Source organism: Grammomys surdaster, unplaced genomic scaffold (genome assembly GCF_004785775.1).
Source record: "Grammomys surdaster isolate TR1022 unplaced genomic scaffold, NIH_TR_1.0 980, whole genome shotgun sequence".
Taxonomy (NCBI): Eukaryota; Metazoa; Chordata; class Mammalia; order Rodentia; family Muridae; genus Grammomys; species Grammomys surdaster.
This window is the reverse complement of record NW_021605399.1, coordinates 201,619-227,245: the sequence shown is the minus strand read 5'-3', so window position 1 is coordinate 227,245 and position 25,627 is coordinate 201,619. Positions and strand designations below refer to the sequence as shown.

General features: G+C 37.0%; 2 pseudogenes; one reads left to right on the top strand and one right to left on the bottom strand.

Annotated features, from left to right (window-relative positions):
• Positions 1-13,355: 13,355 nt before the first annotated feature.
• On the top strand, positions 13,356-14,292 carry LOC114634562 (annotated as a pseudogene).
• A 10,077-nt stretch (positions 14,293-24,369) lies between these two features.
• Positions 24,370-25,325, bottom strand: LOC114634546 (annotated as a pseudogene).
• Positions 25,326-25,627: the final 302 nt, after the last annotated feature.

The window sequence follows — 25,627 nt, the reverse complement described above, 5'->3', positions numbered from 1 at the left end:
TTGAGTCCATTAATGTTAAGAGATATTAAGGAGAGGAGATTGTTGCTTCCTGTTATTTTTGTTATGATCAGTGGCATTGTTTGTGTGGTTATCTTCTTTAGGATTTTTGGAGGAACATTACTTTCTTGCTCATTCTAGGATATAATTTCCCTCCTTGTATTGGAGCTTTCCCTCTATTATACTTTGTAGTGCTGGGTTTGTGGAAAGATATTGTGTAAATTTGGTTTTGTTGTGGAATATCTTGGTTTCTCCATCTGTGGTAATTGAGAGTTTGCTGGGTATAGTAGCCTGGGCTGGCATTTATGTTCTCTTAGGCTCTGTATGGCATCTGTCTAGGATCTTCCCGCTTTTATAGTCTCTGGTGGAGAAGTCTGATGTAATTCTGATAGATCCACCTTTATATGTTACTTGGCCTTTTACCTTACTGATTTTAACACTCTTTCTTCAGTTTGTGCATTTGGTGTTTTGATTATTATGTGGCGGGAGGTATTGCTTTTCTGGTCTAGTCTGTTTGGTGTTTTGTAGGTTTCTTGTATGTTTATGGATATCTTGTTCTTTAGTTTAGGAAAGTTTTCTTCTATAATTTTGTTGAAGATATTTATTGGCCCTTTAAGTTGGGAGTCTTCACTGTCTTCTATACCTATTGTCCTTAGGTTTGGTCTTCTCATTGTGTCCTGGATTTCCTGGAAGTTTGGGGTTAAGAATTTTTTACACTTTGCATTTTCTTTGACAGTTGTGTCAATATTTTATATGGTATCTTCTGCACCTGAGATTCTCTCTTCTATCTCTTGTATTCTGTTGGTGATGCTTGGGTCTAGGATTCCTGATTTATTTCCTAGGTTTTCTATTTCTAGGATAGTCTCCCTTTGTGATTTCTTTATTGTTTCTACTTCCACTTTTATGTCCTGGATGGTTTTGTCCAATTCCTTCACCTGTTTGGTTGTGTTCTCTTGTAATTCTTTAAGGGATTTTTGTGTTTCCTCTTTAAGGGCTTCTACCTGTTTACCTGTGTTCTGAATTTCTTTCAGAGTGTTATTTATTTCCTTCTTAATGTTTTCTATCATGATCATTAGAAGTGATTTTAAATCTGAATCTTGCTTTCCTGATTATATGGGGAATTCAGAACTTTCTAGTGTGGGAGAACTAGGTTGTGATGATGACAAATACCCTGTGTTGCTGATGCTTATGTTCTTGTGCTTGCCTTTGCTATCTGGATCACCTGGACTGTCTCTGACTGGAGCCTGTCTTTCTTATTATCTTGGTTGTGTCAGAACTGTTTTGGGTGTGTGTTGCTGATGGGGTTAGATCTGAAGCCCAAGATCTGCTCAGTGCTTGGACCCAGACTGGAAGGAACCAGTGCTCTGGGCCAGGAGTAAATTCCTGGGTCCTAGTGGGTCCCAGTAACTCTCTGTTTGGGACGGGTGTTCGTCTCTCCTTACCTATGATGCTGCCCAGGTTAGAGCTCCTGGGATGCCCACTTCCTCTGGGTTTTGTGAGACTGGGTCCAGAGCAGCTGCCAGGGACCTGCTCAGTGCTTGGACCCAGACTGGAAGGAACCAGTGTTCTGGGTCAGGAGTGAATTCCTGGGTCCTAGTGGGTCCCAGTTACTCCCTATTTAGGGCGGGTGTTGCTGTCTTTTTACCTAAGATGCTGCCTGGGTTAGAGCTCCTGGGAGGCCCACTTCCTCTGGGTTTTGTCCAATGTCTCATTTTAACATTAGGGCAGGGTAGCCTTTTGTGTTATTCAGTGCTCAATGATGGGTCTCTGTTGTTGACAGATCTGGCACTCAACAGCACCTGTAGCCAGGAATGCCTTGCTAAGTGGAAGTCCATGTAGAACCTCAGTCTACCATCATGACCATTTTGTTCTTGAACTTACTGTGCAATGATGAGGATGGCTTGGGATAGAGGCAGACTCTCTAGAAAATGGATCATCCTGTTTATTTGATTATTGAACTTCTATTCAGATGACATCATATTTTGATGAGCATTTACATGGGACACAAATATCTTTATATCCTTAGTCCATTTGATGAGCTGTATCCACATACTTCTTCCCCAGATGTCTTTCTTACTAATTTTCCACTTTAGTTCTTTCTATCCGTGACTCAATCAATTAATAGTTACACATATTGCCATTTCTCTGTCCAAACCAAATGTATGACCATGTGAACTGCCCAAAGTTCTGAGCACTGTGAAGATTTCCCTTCACCCAAGTTTCTCAGGGTTTTCTCGGAAAGGGACAGTAATATTGAAGTACACCTCTGAGTGGTATGTGCATAATGTGCAGAAGTATCAGTTAACCATACCCTAGACTTCTCTTGTTCAGGCATGTGGTCAGAGAGCAGCCATGTGGTCAGAGAGCAGCCAGTGTGGCTATGGGTTCATATTTCACAGCAAATGGCATTGGAACAAGAATAGAAACTATAGATACTTGAACAACACCTTTACTCAACTTGTTTGTGCTTTCAGGATCATCTCTGGTCCAATCACATACAGTCTTCACTTCCATTTGATGATAGGTTGCTGCTTTTCAAGTCCTACAGTATGACTTGGTGAGTTAGATAACATCTAGCTCACTGTGGGCAGTTTATGTAACATTGTATATTGGTGGTCCACTGTCAAGTAATTAATAATACTAAGTCCCAATGGAAGTTCAATGACAGTGTCTTTCAAAGGGAGATGAGTTGTCCTCAGGTGATGGGATAGCCTTGCTCCAAAGTATCAAGTATATCTTATGTGATTCACCTATCAGGGTCTGCCAAAGTTTCACAAGAGTATCTCAATCTGTCACTGATACCTCAAAGAGAAGAAAGTGGGTAATAGGGCAAAACCTTTCTATAAAGTTTGCCATGCTCTCAGGCCTGTGTTTGCAATACTCAGGCATGCTAGAGCTTCTTCATACAGTTTACTGACTCCAGCACTGCAATTTTCCTTAGCCTTAAAATCCCTTCACTAAGAGGTATATTCAACTCCTTTTCAGTAGACTATCTTTTGACAAATGTTTCGGCCAACCATTTAAACAAGCTATTGACAATTTAAACCATGGAGAATTCTATATTAAACTTAGAATCACCTCCACACTAAGAGGATATATATCAATAAATTTAGCCTGATCCTGTTTTATGTTCCTTCCACTATTATAATACTCTTATAATCGATTCCAAACATATCTTTCACACTTATGCTTTAGTGAGTAAGTGTGGTATACCTCCTCATAGACTATGCTTTCTACCTTCCTTCTAGGGGTCTCCTTTGCATTAAGTTAGGTTATAGACTTAGGAGCAACTATTTTTGGGTCCTGAGAGACATCAGTATTTCTCTTTCTTTCTTTCTTTCTTTCTTTCTTTCTTTCTTTCTCTCTCTCTCTCTCTCTCTCTCTCTCTCTCTCTCTCTCTCTCTCTTTCTTTCATTCTTCCTTTATTTTGTATTCTCTCATACATTACATCTCAAACACAGTTTCCCACCAACAACCTAAAGGTCTACCTTCTCTCCCAAATCCACCACCTCCTCCTAGCTAAGAGAAAAACAGATCTCCTAGGGACATCAATCAAAAAGAGCATAACAAGCAACAATAAGTCTAGGCATATACTATCACATCAAAGCTGGAGAGGGCAACCCAGTAGGAGGAAAGGGGGCCTACAAATAGAAAAAAGAGTCAGGGAAAGTCCCTGATCTTACTATAAGGACTTTAAAAGAACACTAAGCTCTTCAGCTATAACATATATGCAGAGGGTCTAGATCAGACCCCTACAGGGTCCATGATCTCTAAAATTTCCCATGAGTCCTGGTGAGTTGAATCTGTGAGCCGTGTTCTCCTGGTGCATCCCTCACCTCTGGTTTCTCTGAATCTTCTTCCCTCTTCTTAACAAGACTTACAGAATTTCATTTAATATTTGGCTATGGGATTTTGCTGCCTAGGTTCCCATCAGTTGTTGGATAACGTTCTTCTGATCTCTTTGATGATGATTCTGCTAGGCTCCAGATTCTGCACTCTCTTCAGGATGTAAAATCTACAGGTTGAAGGTTTGTGGCTAGGTTGGTGTTCCAATTCTTCCACCTGAGGACTTGACTGGCTACAAAAATAATCAGTTCATTCCCCACAACCCCCATTATTAGGAGTATTTGCTAGGGCTTCTCTTACAGTTTCCATGGAGTTTCCATTGCACTAGATTTCTACCTCACCCCAGAAATGCCTGCCAATTCCAGTTGTTTCTCCAAGTATTTTCTCCAAGTATCACTCTCTTCTGATTCCCATCTCATCCCTCCTGATCCCAAACCCACGTATCCCCAGTTCACCTACAAAACCTATCTTGTTTTCTCTTCCTTGGGAGATTCTTTTGTCATCATTTAAGACCTTCTTTGTGTCTATAGATTGTAGCACAATTGTCCTTTAAAGCTAATATCTAATAATAAGTGAGCATATACCATGTTTTCCTTTCTGGGTCTATGTTACCTACTCAGAATAATTTTTTTTCTAATTCCATCACTTTGCCTGGGAGTTTCATGATGTCATTTTTGTAAATAGCTGAGTAATATTCAATTGTGTAAATGAGCTCTGTGGCTGCTAGAGAGAAGATTCTCTTTCAGGGAAGAATCCTTTGGACTGTTTATGTGCACTTGAGCCAGGTAATTTTATAAAAACAAAAACAAAAAACAAAACTCATTGTTTTCCTACACTGATTCTGAGATGCAAGAAGTTATTTTTGTTTTGTTTGTTTGTTAGTTTTTGTTTTTGTTTTTTTTTTATGGAGCTAATTTCTGTTCTTTGTCAATTTATTCAGAGAAGCTAAGAGCAATCTACTATTATCATCATTTTTCTTATTTTTTTACAGACTATCAACAGTTTTAATACTTAATCACCAAATTTGCTTCTGCTCACAAATGGTGAATCAGAATAATCACTTGTAGTTATCTTCTTACATTTGTAAATTAGCTCAGACCATGTGCTTTTATTACACTCTAACCTCCCAGCAGAAGCATCAGTAACCTGACAGACTTTGGCACTTGGCATTGTTGTCAAAATGGATAGCCTATTCCAGATACTTACAAGAGTCATATTTCACTTCTGTTGCTCAAGAACCACTCTCAGTACAAAAATCTGTAATTTGTATGAGTCTGTGTTCTCTGTAGTAGTAGAACTTATAGAGTGAATATCTAATTATCTATCTATCTATCTATCTATCTATCTATCATCTTTTTACTTATCTATCTAACCTATATTTTTATTTTTTAAACTACATATTTCTGTCTATCTTAATCTATCTGCATCTATCTACATACATATCTACATATATATGTAATATCTATATCTATATATATATCTACATATAGATAGATAATTTGTTACAATTTTTATAGGCTATATTTTGTATACATACAAATATATGATAATATATATGATTTACTATATCTATGGTATATATATGAATGATTGACTATTAGGGATATAAAGACAAACATTCTAGACCATAACAGTAAGATCTGGAAGAGACAGAATATTTTGCATAATAATATCTGATATTTTTTTGTGCATATTTCCCAGACATGTTTCAATGTGTGGGGGGAGAGTATTATCGTTCATGTAGACATATGGAAAAAAATCATATGACAACCTCAGGTAATTTTGATCCTGAAACACAACCCACATTATTTGTTTTGAAAGAGGACATTTCATTAGCACGGAACTTACAGAGTATGGTAGACTTGATGAGCAGTGTTCACCGTAATCTAGTATTCTTGGACATCACAGGGCTGTAATTTACGTGTGTGTCACTTTGCTTGGAATTGAAAGAATAAGAAGAGGCTACCTTGGGAGGTAGGATGTGAGAGGACCCTCTAGAATGTACCAGAGACCTGGGAGGTGAGAGATGCTCAGGGTGCAAAGGAAGGGACCTTTGATGAAATTTCCAACAGTGGGGAGGGGGAAATTGTAGAGGCCACCTCCAGACAGGACATCAAATGGAGGGATGGGGGTTGCCACGCCACAGTCAAAAACTCAGAGTGCAAATTGTTTCTGTCTGAAAGAACTGCAGAGTCAAAACTGGAAAAAAGCCTGAGGGAAAGGAGGGCAAGTGATCTGCCCAAATTGAGATCCAGCTCCAGGGGAGGCCTCAAGGCTTGACATTATTACTGATGCTATGATGTGCTTACAAACAGGAGCCTATCATGACTGCCCCCAACAAAAGGCCCAAAAAGCAGCTGAAAGAGTCAGATGCATATACTTACACATAAATAATGAGCAGAAGTTGGTGACCCCTGTGGCTGAATTAGGGAAAAGCTGGAAGAAACTGAGGAGGAGGGCAACCCTCTAGGAGGACCAGCATTCTCAATTAACCTGGACCACTGAGATTGTTCAAACACTGAGCCACCAACCAAGCAGCATACACCACCTGATATGAGGCCCCAAACACATATACATCAGAGGACTGCTGGGCCTTGACTCAGTGAGAGAAAATGCACTTGATGCTCAAGAGACTTGAGGCTTCAGGGAGTGGGGAAATCTGGTGGGGTTGGGGGAGGCGGTGGGGACATCTTCTTGGAGACAGGGTGAGGAAAGAAGATATGGGATGTAGAACAGTCAGAGGGCAGACCTGGAGGGGGATAAAGACTGGACTGTAAAAAATGATTAAAGAATAAAAATAAAATAAAATAAACAAATCCTCATCCTTACATAGAAAAAGTTTTTCCAACTGAGCCAACTACTGAAGTATTTATTAGACATTGTCAAAGCTAAAATATTTGTATTTTTAGACATACTTTCAAGAGATGAAGACTGAAATATACTACTGAATATTGTGTTACTTTTCATTTTGCTGAAATTCTCTAATATGTATGATTATAACTTTTAGAATGAATTAGAATTTATGAGCTTTCCAAATTCGTCTTGCAATTTAAACCATTATTATATTTTAAAGTGTTATTTATCAATTATACAAGTGAGAAACACAATGGAAAATTACATGTTATATGGTAACCAGGGACAATCTGAAGTACGTATATGATATTCTACATTGTTAGCTTATGAAAATTAAACAACAATGTGTTTGCAAACTACTGAAAATTTTACAATTATATGATGTAATTTATCTCAAAAGAGTACCCATTGAAAATTTTAGAGTGTTTTGATGAAATGCCTTACTATGTGTCAAAAAATGAATTGACATTATAAGAAGAACATGTATTTCTACAGCAATTTTGGAGAAATTTTAATCAATTTAAGTTGCTTTATTAGCAGAACATTTTAACAATTTTTCCAAGTCCCTTATATATGATTACAACAGATTTGTTCTCAACTCTGGCTGCTTCTTTCCATGTTTTTATTGAATATTAAAGCAAGATGCTTGAATTTAGAGAAAATCCCAGGTGCTTTTAAAATGTTTGTAAAGGATAGATTTTTACTTCATTCTTGCAGGAAGAGTTATTCATTGAACAGATACCATCAGGTCTGGCAGTTCTCTGATTATTTTCACATTTGAGAGAGAAGAAGAATGTTATTGACAATCCTGTGGACAACTGAGACTTACACACACACAAGGGGTTATAGAGTCTTTCCCCAGTAGAGTAGAAACTACCATCAGCAGCCTTCTTCCAAATAATAAATCCTTAAAGATTTGTGAAAGCCAGGTCTTTAGAGCAGATGTATTGTTGGTTTGAGCTTTGGTAATTTGTAAGTAATTGTTCAGTTTCCACTTAAAGATTTTGACATTTCTGTTATTTCCTGAACACTAATTGAAGCTCATTGCCAACTGTCTAACTGCTGAAACAACACAGTCAAGAATATAGAATATTCTGTTCTAGCTTATAAGTTTTATATATATATATATATATATATATATATATATGCTTCAAATCTTCATATCTCATAGACAACAGCACTACTTATATTTTATTGATTTACATTAATATATGATATATTAATAATTTATTTACATATTAAAGTTTGCTGATTATATGGTAATTGCATTTTGAATATGTATGTTAATTTAATGTCACACATTTTATTGAATATGGTAAGTACAATTATGTATTTGTTATTTAATATTATATTCATACATTACTTTAAACATAATTAAATACTTCAAATTTAAGAACTAGACAATATAAGAATTGTAATTTGTATATAATACATATGATTTATTATTAATTTAATAAAATAACAGTACTTGTAAACAAATTAAAATTACATTTCTTTAAGGCTTTCAAGAAAATACTTTAAGAATTATTTTCTATTTTCTTCCATTTGTTTTACATCATAGTGAATATTCATAGTTCTGATTTTAAGAGCACTCAGACTCTTTGTTACAGGTGCACAATTCTTCCCCATGATGTGCAAATTTTAAGTTGTAGTTTTGATTCATTTATTTTGTGTCATTGATACTGATTATAGGACTTAAATGTTTATTTAATATCAGTGTTAAATTTTATAATCACATGAATGTTGCATAATAATTTTCTTCATTTGTCTTTTAATTTTCAAGTATTAACTATTCAATACGTATTGTTTTTAAGTATGTCTATAAACATAAATTAACATAACTTTGAATAGGGAATTTTTCATGTACAATATAATATTTATGTGTAAAACATGAATAATACATTAATAACACATATACATACTATATAAAAGAGTTTTGATAAATACTTTTCAACTTGATAATATATTTTGAGGTTATATGTCTAATTGCATGAACAGCTTTGTCCCTGCTTATGAAGGTAACAGCATGTTGATAATCACTAGCTCATTTAATAGCTTTTGTTGGGTTTCTTTTTTAACTGTAGTGAAAAACATTCAACAGTTCTATCTACTGTCACTATATTCCTCTTCATCAATGAATATGTATTCTGATTTTTGTCCTGGAATCATAAAATGAATGGGAAAGAATTTTATATTCTTTTAAATAGGCTTATTATTGGTGATACATTAGCTTGGCTATATGGAGATTTTAAATCAAAATTGAATATTTTAGAAGTAATTTTTTTTTTGAGGACAGAATACTCAAAGTTATTAGTGTCGTTAATCAACCTTTTATTTCTGTCAGGAGGGCTAGGTCAAGTAGAGAAAAGCCCCGAATTTAATTGTGAGGGGCATTTAGGTTCTAGCTATAACTCTGATGTCATAGAGGCTCTCCATCTATTGACAGAGAGTGATACATTTCTGTATTTATAATTTTCTACTTTGAGCTTAGTGGGCAATGCCGTACATAAAACTAAAACTTATTGCCATCACACATGCTTTCCTCTCCTTGTAACAAAGTAATCACCAATCAAGTCATCTTCTTGTAAACTTATACACAACCAAAATCTCAACTGCTTTTGTGTATGCATTTGTGTGTGTATATATCTCTAGTATTAACTAGGAATATTATACACACTTTGATGTCTTTAGTATTCATTTGGGGATATAGCTTTAAGAAAAATATATAAATGTTCAAAAGAGAGATTTTAAAGTTATATAGACTGAGGAAGTAAGGTTTATATATTTAGGAATATATGTATATGTGTCTACATATATAACAACAATAAGTAGAAATCTCAGAAAAATAAATAATTTTTAAAAATTACTAATGTTTGAAATGCATTTTTTTCTTGTCCTTAGGATAGAGTAGAATTGGATTCATTATTCTTCTTAAGACCACTGATATAGAACATTGTCTGGCAGGGGGACTGGAGCCATTACAAGGTCCCCTTCAATTACTGGAGGTCAGGCCTCTATCCCGCCTTCGCAAGATTAGAATTGCCACAATCCTTCTGTACTTAGAGAAGGGAGGAGATGTCAGGGGCAGCCCTGCTTACACAGGTCTAAAATCAGCCATAGGCCTAAAATCAGCAATTGGCCTGTCATACATGTATACTAACACCAAGTCTTGGGTCTCAGTGGAAAAGCATTGAAACAAATGGCTATAAGCTAATGTAAACAGGCAGCTTTTGTGGAAATTTACAAGCCTGAGTAGTCATAGACCTTGTAAATATGTAGCCTTGGCAGACAATACCAACTTAGATAAGGACAAACGAGTCATAGGCAGAGTCATAGTGACTTGTCCCCTGAACCTTCACCCAGCCGATACCCGGTTCTGAAGATATCTGTATTCCCCCTGAACACCCACACTCCAGTGTCATTCCCTTCCCCACATCCTGCCTTTCTGTGTTTATAACCCCTGTTGAATGAATTACGATTTGAGAAAAAATAAATTATATATATAAAAAAAGAACATTGTCTGGGATTAAGGTACTTTCCTCCATTTAAGTGTGTGGGCTTGTGGTGATCATTTCAATGTTGCTGCATCAATATACATTAATATAAAAGTGTATGGAAGCCTTACCTATATCCTAACTTGTAAAGGTATCAAATTATTTTACTGAAGTCTCAAGTGCCTCACATGCTGCCATAAATAAAGGGTATGATGAAAAGACTGTAAAATATTGTGTTTAATGATGTAAACACACTCCTCATATAAAACATAAGAATCTACATTAACATAAAATTCAATACAGGACTTAATTTGAGTGAAAAGATCCATTTTATGCAAAATTACTTTTTTAGAAGTAGTAAAAATGCAAAATGTTAAAAGAGAGTGTTGAAAACAAAATAATATTGGTAAGCTTGAAATATGACATTTCTGTAGTGTGATACCTTGTCCAAATGTTTTCTCAAACTGTTGTCACATTTCAATGACCACAGAACAATACCTTTAATCCTCAACATTTACTCCTGATTTTCTTTTCATTTAGGAATATTTAATACCCCTTCTATCACACAAAACACTACTATAGGTTATGAACATGCTCTGTTATTTCCTTGGATCGCTTTTTTTTAACACATGCATATTGTACTAAATTACTTGGTAATTAAATTTTTGATCAGTCGTTCTTTGAATATCTTACATGATATAGACTGAATGATTACTCCTAGTGTTGTTTAAATTTCAATGTCTATGATTCATAAATACTATCAGATGAGGAAAAGTAGATCTTTGACATATGAGTCAGAGCAAGACCATACATATGAAGCAAAGAGTACCTTGGATTATGAAAAGAGGATTTATACATAATTCTTTTGCCATTTCAGACTGAGAAAGTAAGAAAGCACAGTGATGAATGTTAAGAGCATTGTATTGATGTCTTAAAAGAAAGTGTCAGGTTCCAGAAACAAAATCTTCTGAGGCTCAAAAGAAGACACTACTTCCTCTCTTAGAGTGTCTAGTAGGAGTGTAGGCTTGTGGCTAGGTATATTCCACTTAGAAAATCAAGGTAGTGTCATGCTTCTGAATTCCAGACTGTAAGTAGAGGAATATTTGTTACTTTAAACCACTTTTTTTTTCTTTCAGTAAATTGCTGTAGAAACTCCAACAAAACCAGGAAATTAATGTTAATTATAACACAACACTTAACATTGATTTTTGTTCTCTGTCATACTTTTTTTATATACTAGTTATCATTTTTTCTTATCAACACATTATTTTTTCTAGAAATATAACATTTCTTTGAAGGCATTATGTTGCTGATTTAAGCGCTCCATCTTTTTAAAAAGGTGGTGACTTATTTCTATGGTACGGTCAACTGTGTGCTTAAACTGGCGATTAAGCTTCTGAGTTTGTGGTGATTATAGGTCTTGATATCAGTCTGTATTTGTCTTTGATGAATAGGTGTTTTGCTCCTTGATTTGTGTTTTCTTTTTGGTCTTCTGGTTGGTGTAGTCTCTGGTTGAGCATAGGTTTTTCGACCTGAGTTGTGGACGGGAACTGATTCTGGTTGTCAGTGTAACCTCTCATCTGCAGGAGTCTCCTCTAAGTTCTCTAAGTTGGAGGCTAGAGTTTAGGTGGCCAGTGTGGTCTTTGGTCCAATAAGGAGTGTCTGCTCATCATGAACGCTGAGATAGGGTGATGAGGAAGGAAGTGGGACTTGTGATAGCATATGGAGCCTATTTTGTCTCTTGTCAGGCACAGGTGGGCAAGAGTTGTCTGCCCAAGGAAACTTAGATAGTTATGGAGTCATGGAGCATTACCTAGTCTTCTGGCAGGCAAAGCCTATTGTTGAGCAAAGGTTGTCTGGTGTTCTGGCAGGCATGACCTGTGGTTGGGTTTTTGGGGAGATGCTAGTATTTTGCCTGAGTGAACTCAGAATGTAGTGAGGCCCATGCGCAGGATATGCCTGCCAGAAAACATGGTATCTCAGATAGAGAGGCGTTTTGGTGGGTACATGGTAGGATGGGAGGTCAAGAAGTCTGTGGTGAGATGTATTTGTGACTGAATAATAAAGGAGATGTATCAAATCTAGTAATTGATATCCTTAGTAAACTAATGAAATGAAGAAAATAAGGAAGGAAGGAAGGAAGGAAGCAAGAAAGGAAGGAAGGGAGGGAGGGAGGGAGGGAGGGAGGGAGGGTGCAAGGAAGGATTCATGGTCTTAATGAATACATAGTTATCAGTTCTTTGAGGAAGGAAGGGATAATATTTGTGTTAACTATTATTGAATTGAAAATGATTCATTTAAAAATTTTGTGACATTGTACCTTAGCTTTTTATAAAGAAAATATATAGACAATTGAAGGTTTTAGTGTTTCACACAGTTTATTTCCTCCTTACTATGTGTGTTCTGGATTGTTGTATTATTGTTAATACTGAAAAAGGTAACACTAATAAAATGCAAAAAGAAAATTGAACAAAAATGTGAATGCAAAAATTGTTATATATGACATATGTGATAATTAATCATTTTTAAAACAACGAACACATGAAACCATCTATTTATATGTTTTTTAGGACCTCTACAGGTACTCTCAATATGATTGAATTAATTACAGGAGTCAAGAGATCTAGGCAAAAGGTGAGGATATATTTCAGGTGAGGTATTTGGAAAAGTGGATGTGACATGATATTGAAGCCAGTGTGTTTAGATTAATCTAATGAGAAATATTTTGGAATGATTATCCACAGAATATTGGAACTTCCTTTGTCACAAGACTGTAGCAAGTTTATAATTCACTTAGGCAAAGGCTGACATACAGGAGAATAAGACTGTTGGGTATGACTATCAAAATTCTAATCTCAATTCTACCATTTGAGTGCTTTGTGTTAAAACAGAGGTTATTTTATCATCTTTTATTCTGAGATAATTGATGACAGGGAATAAAATATGTAAGTTACAATAATTTGAGTCTCGGTGTATAGATTTAGTAGCATACATATGGGTTACTGTTGAGATTTCTTTCTTTGCTTCATCTACCACAGGGCAACCACTCAGTGTATGAGACAATAAGGTTATCAGACTCTGGAGGAAATTCTTTTATTTCACTATTGTTTCTTCATGTCTCATGATCATATTTTATAACAAGAGGAACTGTAGACTACTGAAAACATGGGAGTTTGGAATCATACAGGTGTGAAAGAATTCATACTGATCGGCTTAACAGAAAATCCTAATTGGCAGGTTCCTCTCTTTTTGCTTTTCTGCATAGTTTATTTCATCATTCTTGAGGGTAACTGGGGGATGATTATGTTGATCTGGTTAAATGCTCAACTTCATACTCCAATGTACTTCTTCCTTAGCAATCTCTCTTTCTGTGACATCTGCTATTCTACAATCATTGCTCCTAAAATGCTCATCAATTTCCTATCAGAACACAAGTCTATTAAGCTGTTTGCCTGTATTCTGCAGAGTTTCCTTTTTGCAGTTTATGTAAGCACAGAAGTTATCCTCCTGTCTATGATGGCCTATGATCGCTATGTGGCAATTGCAAACCCCTTAATGTATACAGTTATTATGACACACAGTGTTTGCACTCAAATGGTTCTTGCAAGTTACTTGGTGGCCTCATTAATTCCCTGACTCACACAATAGGTTTACTCAGGCTGGACTTCTGTGGTCCCAACATTGTGAATCACTTCTTCTGTGACATCCCTCCTGTGCTGAAGCTTTCATGTTCTGATGCACACATCAATGAGATGCTGCTTTTGGTCATCTCTGGTGTAATTGCTATTTCCACTATCATCATTGTCATGGTTTCCTATATCCAAATTATCATTGCCATCCTGAGAATCCGCTCAGCTGAGGGGAGGCACAAAGCCTTCTCCACCTGTGCCTCACACCTGACAGCTGTGGCGTTATTTTATGGATCTTTGACATTTAGCTATATCCAGCCAAGTTCTCAGTATTCTATGGAACAGGAAAAACTCTCTGCTGTGTTTTACACTTTGGTCATCCCCATGCTGAACCCTCTGATTACAGCCTGAGGAATAAGGATGTGAAGCAAGCAGCCAAGAAGTTGATTTGTGGTGAGAGAAATGCCTCTTGAATCTGTCATTTCACTAGCTTTGAAACTTGATGTTAATCTTGAAACTGACATTATTAAAATTTATTAGTCTTTTATGAGAGTAGACTGGAACGTAAACCAACTATATTTTACTAGATTTTATTTACCAAATATTATATTATCTCAGAGAAATCTCAAAAATTTCAAATGGCTTGATGTTCTTGTATCTTTTACTGGCATCTATATAAATCTTGGTAAAAGTTGAAATGGTTATATTCCAGTTTGTATATGATTTTAATAGTGTGGTAACAGGCTGCATAGAAATTAAGCTAATTACTTAAAGTTTTAAATAAACTAATATTTAGGAAATATTTCCATTGTGTAGAATGTTTTTACATATGATTTTACTATTAGATGGAACTAAAATTGTTAGGTAAAAAAGAAGAAAGAGACGTTTTCAGTTTAACAAACTAGAGCAGTTTGGCGGTTGTTTGTTACTTTTAAGTAAAAATATCACCCGTTTCTTTTATTTATTTATTTATTTATTTATTTATTTTTATTTATTTATTTTTTAATAGTTTATTTATTTTTCTCAAATCCATCCATTTCTTACAAGTCAAACAAGATCTTAAGACATAGCCCAGGGATCAAAACCAAATACTGTAGTTGTGATAAAATAAAGTAACAATAAAAATTATTCCTGACAACACTCGATTTAGTTTGTTCAGCTAATTTTCTTAAACAACAAAGTCATACCTAGATAGAGATGAAGAAATCCCATGTGATATGCACAATCTTACTTTCATTAGTAGAAAACGAAATGCTCCACAATCATGACTTCAGGGCAATCAGACACGAGAAATGTTTTACTGTTTTCCCTTTAAAAAAAAGCCTACCCTTTATCTTGACATAAAAACCACCATGTTAAGGCATGATCTTTCTTTCACCCCATGATTTCATGCTATTAATACAATACAAAACACAGTTGACTTTAATAGTCTCATAGTTTTCATATTTCATCATCATTTAACTGTAGACTCTTGTCAAAAAAGTTTGAAGTTACATATTTCCCATTCTAAGGTTATCAAGTATGCAGAAGGCAGTTATATACCTTTCCTAATGCTCTTGATGTCCAATTCTACAATTCCTAACCTATTTCTGTAGCATTAAACTTTCTGCTGTGGTCTCCCTTTCTTCTCTGCCCCCATCCTCAACAGATCACAAAGATCTGCAACTTTCCTCCCACCAATTCATCCTATTATCCTAGCCTCCAACACCAGCAGACATTCACTGGGAACACACCAGCTAAACAAAACAGGGAAATAGGTAAGCTATCTAAAGACCTTCACCATTAATTCTTCTCCTCCAGTCTAATTTTACATTCTGGTTTCTACTTCTGAGGCAGAACAGCAGCTGCAATTCTTCCTGCCCTCTATGCCTCCTACAGATCACCAACCAATCTTCATTTTCTTCCTCTTTGATCTTAGGCCCCTACTCCAGGAGGCATCCTTTACTTTCATAGGCCACGCCTTCAGGAAAACCAGTATTGTTGCCTGCAAGATCTTCTGTTTCTCCCTAGATCCAATTATCCAGGTTCTGCAGGAGATCACATGTGGCTGCCTTACTTCCCCCTCTACTTCCATATTCTGTCCCCTTTTCCATTAATTCCTGCTTTATAATAGGCCCCAACATCAGCAAGCACCACTTGTTAGCCCAAGGGCTGCTGATTCTATGGTAACAAGTAGGCTGAATGTTAAATCGTGCCTTTGGTTACATTGGTTGAAGGTATGTCTCTATATATTTGTTAATTCTGTACTGACAGAGAGCTATTGGAGCATCACCAGTCTGTGGTATTACTAGTTCAATAAATCCTGGTACAGGATTGCTACCCACCTCAATGGTTTGTGTTGTCAAATGAAGGACATACACGCACAGTCTTTATATTTTAATACAGTACAGTAGCTAGGTGACTGTCCAGCCTCTATATTGTTAGAATCTACCTCCTGCAGATAATTTTGAGTTGCTATCTATTAGTTTCTATGTTGAATCTGGACCAGATTGTGTAGCTTTCTGGGCCACATCTTCTTGGCCCAGAGCCCAGGGCATTCTTCATTCTTTTCTACACCACACATCTCTGTCTCTCCTCTCTCCACACTCTCATAAGGCATGGTGGATTTCCTCTTCCTCTCCTCCTGGTCTCAAGCCTGCAAAATCCTACAATCCAGCCTCTCTCCATCCTTACCAATTATTGGCTGATGGCATCTTTATTTACCAATCAGAACCAACCGAGAGCAGGTCTCCAAAAATATAAGCAAATTTTGGGGGAAACATAATTAACATTCATAATACAAGCTGCTACACTGTAACGGCCATTTCTTTTGTAACGGCCGGTTCTGCTACTTTGTAAAGGCCGGACGGTTCTGCTGCTCCGGTCCGGTGGAGTCTCTTCAAGTCTCTCCTTTACTCTCCTCTCTTCTTCTATATTCTCCTCACTCCTTCAGTCTCCTGACACCTCCCACCTTCCACCTTCTTACTTCTTCCATACATAGAAAGGAAATCCTGGGTATTTATACCCTTTACCACATGACTTGCCCTCGTGGACAAGCTCAACTGAAGCCACTACGTCACGTGCCTTGTAGCCATGGATACCAGGAGTACCTTGCAGCTTGGGGCACTAAAAAGTGTAACAAGATGTTTATCAGAGTGTGCTGAGCTATTGCAGGCTGTTGAAAACAAGCCTTTTGTCAGGGTATATGGCTCGAGATGGCTGTAAAGATGATAGCCACTTTCGGCTAAGAGTCGGCTCCCAACACTACAACAGTCTCATATTTTAAAAATATTCATTTTCCCTTACCTGTCTAAGGTATTCTAGAATTATTTCTAATTGGCTTTAATAATGATTGTGGCCATGAACCTGGCCACCAGGCAGGATATAGAACAGAATTAGTTGTGATAGAGGAGTTGGGATACTCCCAAGATAAGACTTAAACTTTAAAATATTAATAAGCCTCCATGTTATTATTTATATCACTGGAGGTCTGAAAAAGTCTCACTATTATACATCTCCTACTATTCCTGATATCCAATCCACATATCCTCATGTCAAGCTCTGTAGCATGAAATCTGATATGGTCTCCTTTTCCTATCTAATAATATTTCCAATGGATAACAACATTAAACTTTAACATTTCTTCTCCCAATGCATCTTCTAATATCAACAGGCACTCCCTATATCAGCTGGACATGCAAAGAAATCAGACACATAGGCATCACACTTTCTAAATATCCAGAGAGGAAACAGAACAACATATATTTAAATAACAAAGACAAATCCAGAAATCTTTACCTACATATGTATCCATCCCCATTCCAGATGCCAGTATAAAAATCCAACCAATAGCTGAGTAGTACTCCATAGTGTAAATGTACAATATTTTCTGTATCCATTCCTCTGTTGAAGGACATCTGGGTTGTTTTGAGCTTCTGGATATTATAAATTATAAATTATATAAATAAGGCTACTATGAACATAGTGGGGCTTGTGTCCTTGGTGTATGTTGGAGCATCTTTTGGGTATATGCTCAGAAGAGGTATAGTTGGGTCCTCAAGTAGTACTATATCCAATTTTCTGAGGAACTGCCAGACTGATTTCCACAGTGGTTACACCAGCTTGCAATCCCACCAACAATGGAAGAGTTTTCCCCTTTCTCCACAACCTCATCAGCATTTGCTATGAATTTAAAGAATTTAAAGAATGCTGCTCTGTTGAGCTTTGATGCTGCAGATAATGCTGATAAAATTATCCACAGTATGAGGTCAGTATTTCCATTTTGGGCAAACCTCAGGAATCACATATATAGCTTGATCAGGCTAGTCTTTCTTATCCTGGAAATACTTTTATTCCTGCCCAGCATGTTTTTTTTTTAATTTTTTATGGGATGTTTTGTTTACATTTCATATGTTGTCCCCTTACCCCATCCCCCACCCACCCAGGAACCCCCTATCCCTTCACCCCTCCTCCTTCTTCTCTGTGGATGTCATCTCTATCTACCCCCCCACTCCCACCTCCCCACCCTCAAAATTTCCACCCTCTGGGGCATCCAGCCTTCATGAGGTCAAGGTTCTCTTCTTCCACCTATGCCCAGCAAGGCCCTCCACTCTTACATATTCAGCTGAAGCCCTGGATCCCTCCCTAAGTGCTCCCAGGCTGGTGGTTTAGACCCTGGGAGCTCTGGTTGGTTGGTATTGTTGCTCTCCTCATGGTGCCACAAATCCTTTCAGCTCCTTCAGTCTTCACTCTAACTCCTCCATTGAGAACCCCATTATCAGTTCAATGGCTAGTTGTGAGCATTTGCCTCTGAATATGTCAGACTCTTGAAGACCTCTGAGGAGACATCCATATCAGGCTCTTATGAGCATGCAATTCCTGACTTCTACATCAGCATCTACCTTTGGTGACTGCACATGGGATGGATACTCAGGTGGAATGGTCTTCAGATGGCCCCTCCTTCAGTTTCTGTCCCTCACTATGTCTCCATATTTGCTCCCTTGAGTATTTTGTTGCTCCTTCTAAGAAGGACCGAATCACCCCCACTTGGTCTTCCTTCTTTATGAGCTTCATGTGGCCTGTGAGTTGCATCTTGGGCATTTCAAGGTTCTGGGCTAATATCCAGTAATCAGTGAGTGAATACCATGTGTGTTCTTTTGTGATTGGCTTACCTCACTCAGGATGATAATTTCTAGTTCCATCCATTTACCCAAGAAGCTGTCGAATTCATTGTTTTTAATAGCTGTGTAATACCCCATTGTGTAAATATACCACATTTTTTGAATCCATTCCAAAAGTTGAAGGACATCTGGGTTCTTTCCAGCTCCTGGCTATTATAAATAAGGCTGCTATGAACATAGTTGAGCATATGTCCTTGTTATATGTTCAAGCATCTTCTGGGTATATGCCTAGGAGTGGTATAGCTGGATCCTCAGGTAATGTTATGTCCAATTTTCGGAGGAACCGCCAGACTGATTTCCAAAGTGGTTGCAGTCCCACCAACAATGGAGGAGTGTTCCTCTTTCTCCACACCCTCGCCAGAATCTACTATCACCTGAGTTTTTAATCTTAGCCATTCTGACTGGTGTGAGATGGAATCACAGGGTTATTTTGATTTGCATTTCCCTGACGACTAAGGATACTGAACATTTCCTTAGGTGCTTCTGGGCCATTCCAGTTTCTTCCGTTGAAAATTCTTTGTTAAGCTCTATACCCCATTTTTTAATAGGGTAATTTGGTTGCCTGGAGTCTAATTTCTTGAGTTCTTTGTATATATTGGATATTAGCACTCTATCAGATGAAGGATTGGTAAAGATCTTTTCCCAATTTGTTGGTTGTCTTTTTGTCCTATTGACAGTGTCCTTTGCCTTACAGAAACTTTGCAATTTTATGAAGTCCCATTTGTCAATTCTTGATCTTAGAGCATATGCCATTGGAGTTCTGTTCAGGAACTTTTCCCCTGTGCCCAAGTATTCGAGGCTCTTCCCCACCTTCTCTTCTATTAGTTTCAGTGTATCTGGTTTTATGTGGAGGTCCTTTATCCACTTAGACTTGAGCTTTGTACAAGGGGATAAGAATGGATCAATTTTCATTCTTCTACATGTTGTCCTCCAGTTGAACCAGCACCATTTGTTGAAAATCCTGTCCTTTTTCCACTGGACAGTTTTAGCTCCTTTGTCAAAGACCAAGTGACCATAGGAATGTGGGTTCATTTCTGGGTCTTCAATTCTATTCCATTGATCTTCCTGCCTGTCTCTGTACCAATACCAGGTAGTTTTTATCACTATTGCTCTGTAGTACAGCTTGAGGTCAGGGATGGTGATTCCTCCAGAAGTTCTTTTATTGTTGAGAATAGTTTTCGCTATCCTGGGTTTTTTGTTATTCCATATGAATTTGAGAATTTCCTTTTCTAACTCTGTGAAGAATTGAGTTGGGATTTTAATGGGGATTGCATTGAATCTGTAGATTGCTTTTGGCAAGATGGCCATTTTTATTATATTAATCTTGCCAATCCATGAGCATGGGAGATCTTTCCATCTTCTGAGATCTTCAATTTCTTTCTTCAGAGACTTGAAGTTCTTGTCATACAGGTCTTTTACTTGCTTGGTTAGAGTCACACCAAGGTATTTTATATTATTTGCAACTATTGTGAAGGGTGTCATTTCCCTAATTTCTTTTTCAGTCTGTTTATCTTTCATGTAGAGGAAGGCTACTGATTTGTTTGAGTTGATTTTATAACCAGCCACTTTGCTGAAGTTGTTTATCAGGTTTAGGTGTTCTCTGATGGAAGTTTGGGGATCACTGAAGTATACTATCATATCATCTGCAAATAGCGATATTTTGACTTCTTCCTTTCCTATTTGTATCCCTTTGACTTCTTTTTGTTGTCTAATTGCTCTGGCTAGGACTTCCAGTACTATATTGAATAGGTAGGGGGAGAGTGGGCGGCCTTGTCTAGTCCCTGATCTTAGTGGGATTGCTTCAAGTTTCTCTCCATTTAGCTTGATGTTGGCTACTGGTTTGCTATAAATTGCTTTTACTATGTTAAGGTAGGGGCCTTGAATTCCTTATCTTTCCAAGACTTTTATCATAAAGGGATGTTGAATTTTGTCAAATGCTTTCTCAGCATCTAGTGAGATGATCATGTGGTTTTTTTCTTTAAGTTTGTTTATATAGTGGATTACATTGATGGATTTCCGAATATTGAACCATCCCTGCATTCCTGGGATAAAACCTACTTGATCATTATGGATGATTGTTTTGAAGTGGTCTTGGATTCGGTTTGCTAGAATTTTATTGAGTATTTTTGCATCGATGTTCATAAGGGAGATTGGTCTGAAGTTCTCTTTGTTGGGTCCTTGTGGGTTTTGGGTATGAATGTAATTGTAGCTTCATAGAACGAATTGGCTAGTGTTCCTTCTGTTTCTACTTTGTGGAATATTTTGAAGAGAATTGGTATTAGGTCTTCCTTGAAGGTCTGATAGAATTCAGCACTAAAACCATCTGGTCCTGCCTGCCCAGCATGTTAAAGTTTGTCTCTAACTACATCAACAGGCTGGCAGCCAAAGTACATGACTTGAAACTGATAATGGACCCCTAGTCAGAGTTATTAATCTAACAGGCTGGAAAGCCAAGGATTGGAAAGATTCTGGGCAGAGCCTTACCAACCTAAGACAGAAGAGCGTTGCTTATGATAATGCATATTCCATGATGGGTAAGGAAGGCTTTCTTGTCAGAACAACCTAAGACAGGCTCAGTCTGGTTTATGCAATGAAATTTGGAGATGTGGAGAGCTGTCTGGCAGGAATCTGACATAGGACAAGGACAAGGAAATAGACTGCAGACAGGAATCTGACATTGGGCTGCAACAAAGGAGCAATTTCAGGCAAAATCTAAATCCTAGTCTAGAACAAAAAAATTTCAGGAAGGAATCTAAATCTTAGGCTCGAACAGAAAAAGGAATTATAGACAGAAATCTAAACTTAATCTATAACAAAGAAATAGGTTTCAGATATGAAAATAACTTTGTGCTTCACAGGGAAGTAGGCTCAGATACTTTGATTATCCTGATAAGCTCTTAGAAATAGTGATCACAGGAATGATCATGAGACTCTGTTTATTATCATGCACATTCTTTGATTATCTGGGTTTATTGTCTTCCTTGTTCCTGGAATATTTGCATCTATTTTATTGCTAGTTACTCTACCTAGATCTGACCTTAATAGCTCCATGTGATTTAAACAGTATAAAGGCAAAAAAGGAGGAGGAGGGATGGGATAGAGGATTAATGGGTGGGGGGGATATAGAAGGGATATGGCACCTGAAATGTAAATAAATAAAATATCAAATAAATAAAACATAGGCAAAGTACTTAAGTAATTTTCCTCTCTGATTGCCTTGTAGTCATAATTGTGGACAGTACATTTGTTCCTAATTAATATAAGATTGTCTATCTCACATGGAGTTTCCTGATCACTAACCAGGTATGCCTTTTTTGTGTAAGGAAATGAGCTCAACACAAGACTGAGAGTAATCAAATAAGCACCATGCAGCAATGATTTATGCTCCAACTTCCTCCTCTGAGTTCTTGCCCTGACTTCACTTTCAATAAAATCAATGCTTCCAGTCTCATGTTGCCTTTGGTCATTGTGTTTGTCATAGCAAAGTAAGTTGTTTTTTGCTTCATTCATGAACTGCAATGTGATATAAAAGCAGATGACCACTTACTACACAGATTTCCATTTAAAATGAATAGCAGAATGTCTCAACAACAGTTTCAAAGTTACTTCATAAGAGAACTTCATAGTAATAACTACATGAGTAAAAACTGGAAAACTTCTCATTACTTTTTATTTTAAAAGTTCATTACGTAGTTGCTCCCCTGTGGACATATACTTTGTGTAGTTAGTCTTTTAGCTTAGTAGACAATTTAATTCTCTCAATTAAACTGGATATTCAACTGAGAAAATTTACATCTTTCTAACTTTAGAGTTTATAGACTGATACTATGTAATTGTGTAAGTGTCAAATTCATTAACATATTTTCTATCTCTGATCTCTCTTTACCTGAACATCTTTTAGAAAGCACATATTTTAGATCAAACATTTTATGAGTGGGTTATCATTTTTCCCTCTACTGAGAGACATGCCTGGCTAAGGAAGTGGCTGCTTCAGGATGCATATGCCTCACTGCTAGTAGTTTCAGCTACAGTCACTCCTCTAGCCACCATGGGACCTACCCACATCCCAGGTCTCTGGCACATCCTATAGATATTCTCCTCTCTCTTCCCTGCTGTCCTTAAACATGGCCACCTCCCCAATCCTGCTCTCCTCTCCATCACCTCTCCCATTCAGTTCCCTCTCTAAATATACTTCCAATATCTAAGTTATTGTACCTTCTGAGGCAGATTCAATCAGCCTCACGTGAGCCCTCCATGTTATTGATTTCTTCAGATTTGTGGATTGTAGTGTGATTATCCTGTTTTATGACTAATAAATGTTCATTTATAAATAAATAGATAACATATAAATCCTTTTGAGTCTGGAATACCTCAATCAAGATGATATTTTCTAGTTCTATGCATTTGCCTACAAAACTTATGATGTCTCTTTTTGAAAATAGCTATTCCATTGTGTAAATGAACCAGATTTTCTTTATCCATTCTTCAGTTGAGAGAAATCTCGATTGTTTCTAGTTTCTAGCTGTTACAAATAGGGCTGCTATGAACACAACTAAGCAAGTGTCCTTGTGAGTCCCTCCATGTGTACACTTTGGTTGATGGTTTAGGCCTTAAGAGCACTGTGTGTGTGTGTGGGGGGGGGGTTGGTTAGTTGTTATTGTTGTTTTTCTGATGGGGTTGCAGACCCTTTCAGCTCTTTCAATCCCTCCCCTAACTCCTCCATTTCGGTTCCTGAGCTCAGTCCAACCAGCATCCTCTTTTGTATTGGTCAGATTCTGGCAGAGTCTCTCAGAAGACAGCTATTGGCTCAGCCATAAAAGGCTAGGCTCAGTGTGCATGTGTGTGCGTGTGTGTGTGTGTGTGTTTGTGTTACATTTCTTTTTTACAGTAATTGTGAAAATACAGGACTTTATAGAGTTAGCTTATTTAAAAAGTTGTCATGAATTTTATTTCTTATGTAGCCAGTTACTAAACTAAAATTATATGTAAAATGAGAAATTGTTATGTCACTTTTATGGGGACATTTGTAGAAGCAAGTATACAGCGTTTATAAAAGCCATGCTATTGGGGACATTGTAAGTTTTTTGTAAAACACTAACGTGATTTATTAATAAATATTGTTAAATACTCATTTGATCTAAAATTATATCTCACTCTCTTAAAAAGACAATATTCTTAACATTTTAACATGAAATTATATCTTAAGTATTTATCAGGTTTCATAATAATGAAGATGTTATGCTGTTGATTAGTAAAGACTGGTTTTAGTTTGGGGGTCAAATTGAAGATTTTTCCCCAACCAATCATAAAATTGAATCAACTATAGTTTATGTTGGATGCGTCACTGACTTAATTTTAAATAAAGTAGATTTGAAGATTCACATTCAGTTTTCAGACCCAGAGACAGTACAGATTCATGATGCTTTCCCTACAAATCAATCTCTTGGCTGCTTCTTTCACTTCTCTGTTCCTTAGGCTGTAAATCAGAGGGTTCAGCATGGGGATGACCAAGCTGTAAAACACAGCAGAGACTTTTTCCTGTTCCATGGAGAACTGAGAACTTGGTTAGATATAGCTAAATGTCACAGAACCATAAAATAAAGTCACAGCTGTCAGGTGTGAGGCACAGGTGGAGAAGGCTTTACACCTCCTCTCAGTTGAGCGAATTCTCAGGATGGCAGTGATAATGTGGATATAAGACACCATGATGATGATGATGAAAGTGAAAATAGCAATCACTCCAGAAAAGACCAAAAGTAGCATCTCATTGATGTGTGGATCAGAACAGGAAAGCTTCAACAGAGGAGGGATGTCACAGAAGTGATTCACAATGTTTGGACCACAGAAGTCTAGTTTAAGTAAACCTATTGTGTGGATCATGGAATTAATGAGGCCACCCAAGTAACATGCAAGAACCATCTGATTGCAGATACTGTGTGTCATAATAACTGTGTACATTAAGGGGTTTCAATTGCCACATAGATATCATAAGCCATCATAGACAGGAGGATGACTTCTGTGGTTACATAAACTGCAAAAAAGAAACTCTGAAGAACACAGCTAAAGAATGTACTAGATTTCAGTTTTGACAGGAAATTGACCAGCATCTTCAGAGCAACAATAGTAGAGTAGCAGATATCACATAAAGAAAGATTACTAAGGAAAAGGTACATTGGGTTATGAAGTTGGGCATTTCACCAGATCAAGATGATCATCCCCCAATTACCCACAAGAATGATGAGATACACTGTGCTGAAAAACAAAAAGAGAGGAACCTGCCAATTTGGATTTTCTGTCAGGCCTACTAGAATGAATTCCTTCACACCTGTATGATTTGAAACTGCCATGCTTTCCATAGTCTACAGCTCCTTAACTTCAAAATAATCATGTCATTTCAATCAACTATAAAGAGGATTTTCTCCAGAATATGACATCCATCATGGTGACAGAGAATTATCCTGTGGTAGATTAATCAAAACCAAACCGTCAGCCATAACCAATTTGTGTCTGATACAGTCTTAGTCTACACGCTGAGATGCAAATAATTCCAACTTATGTTAGTTTATTCCCTATTATCAATTATTACAGAATAGAAAAGGTAAGAAAATGTTTTTTATAATACAAAGCTGTTAGTTGGTACAATTGAGAC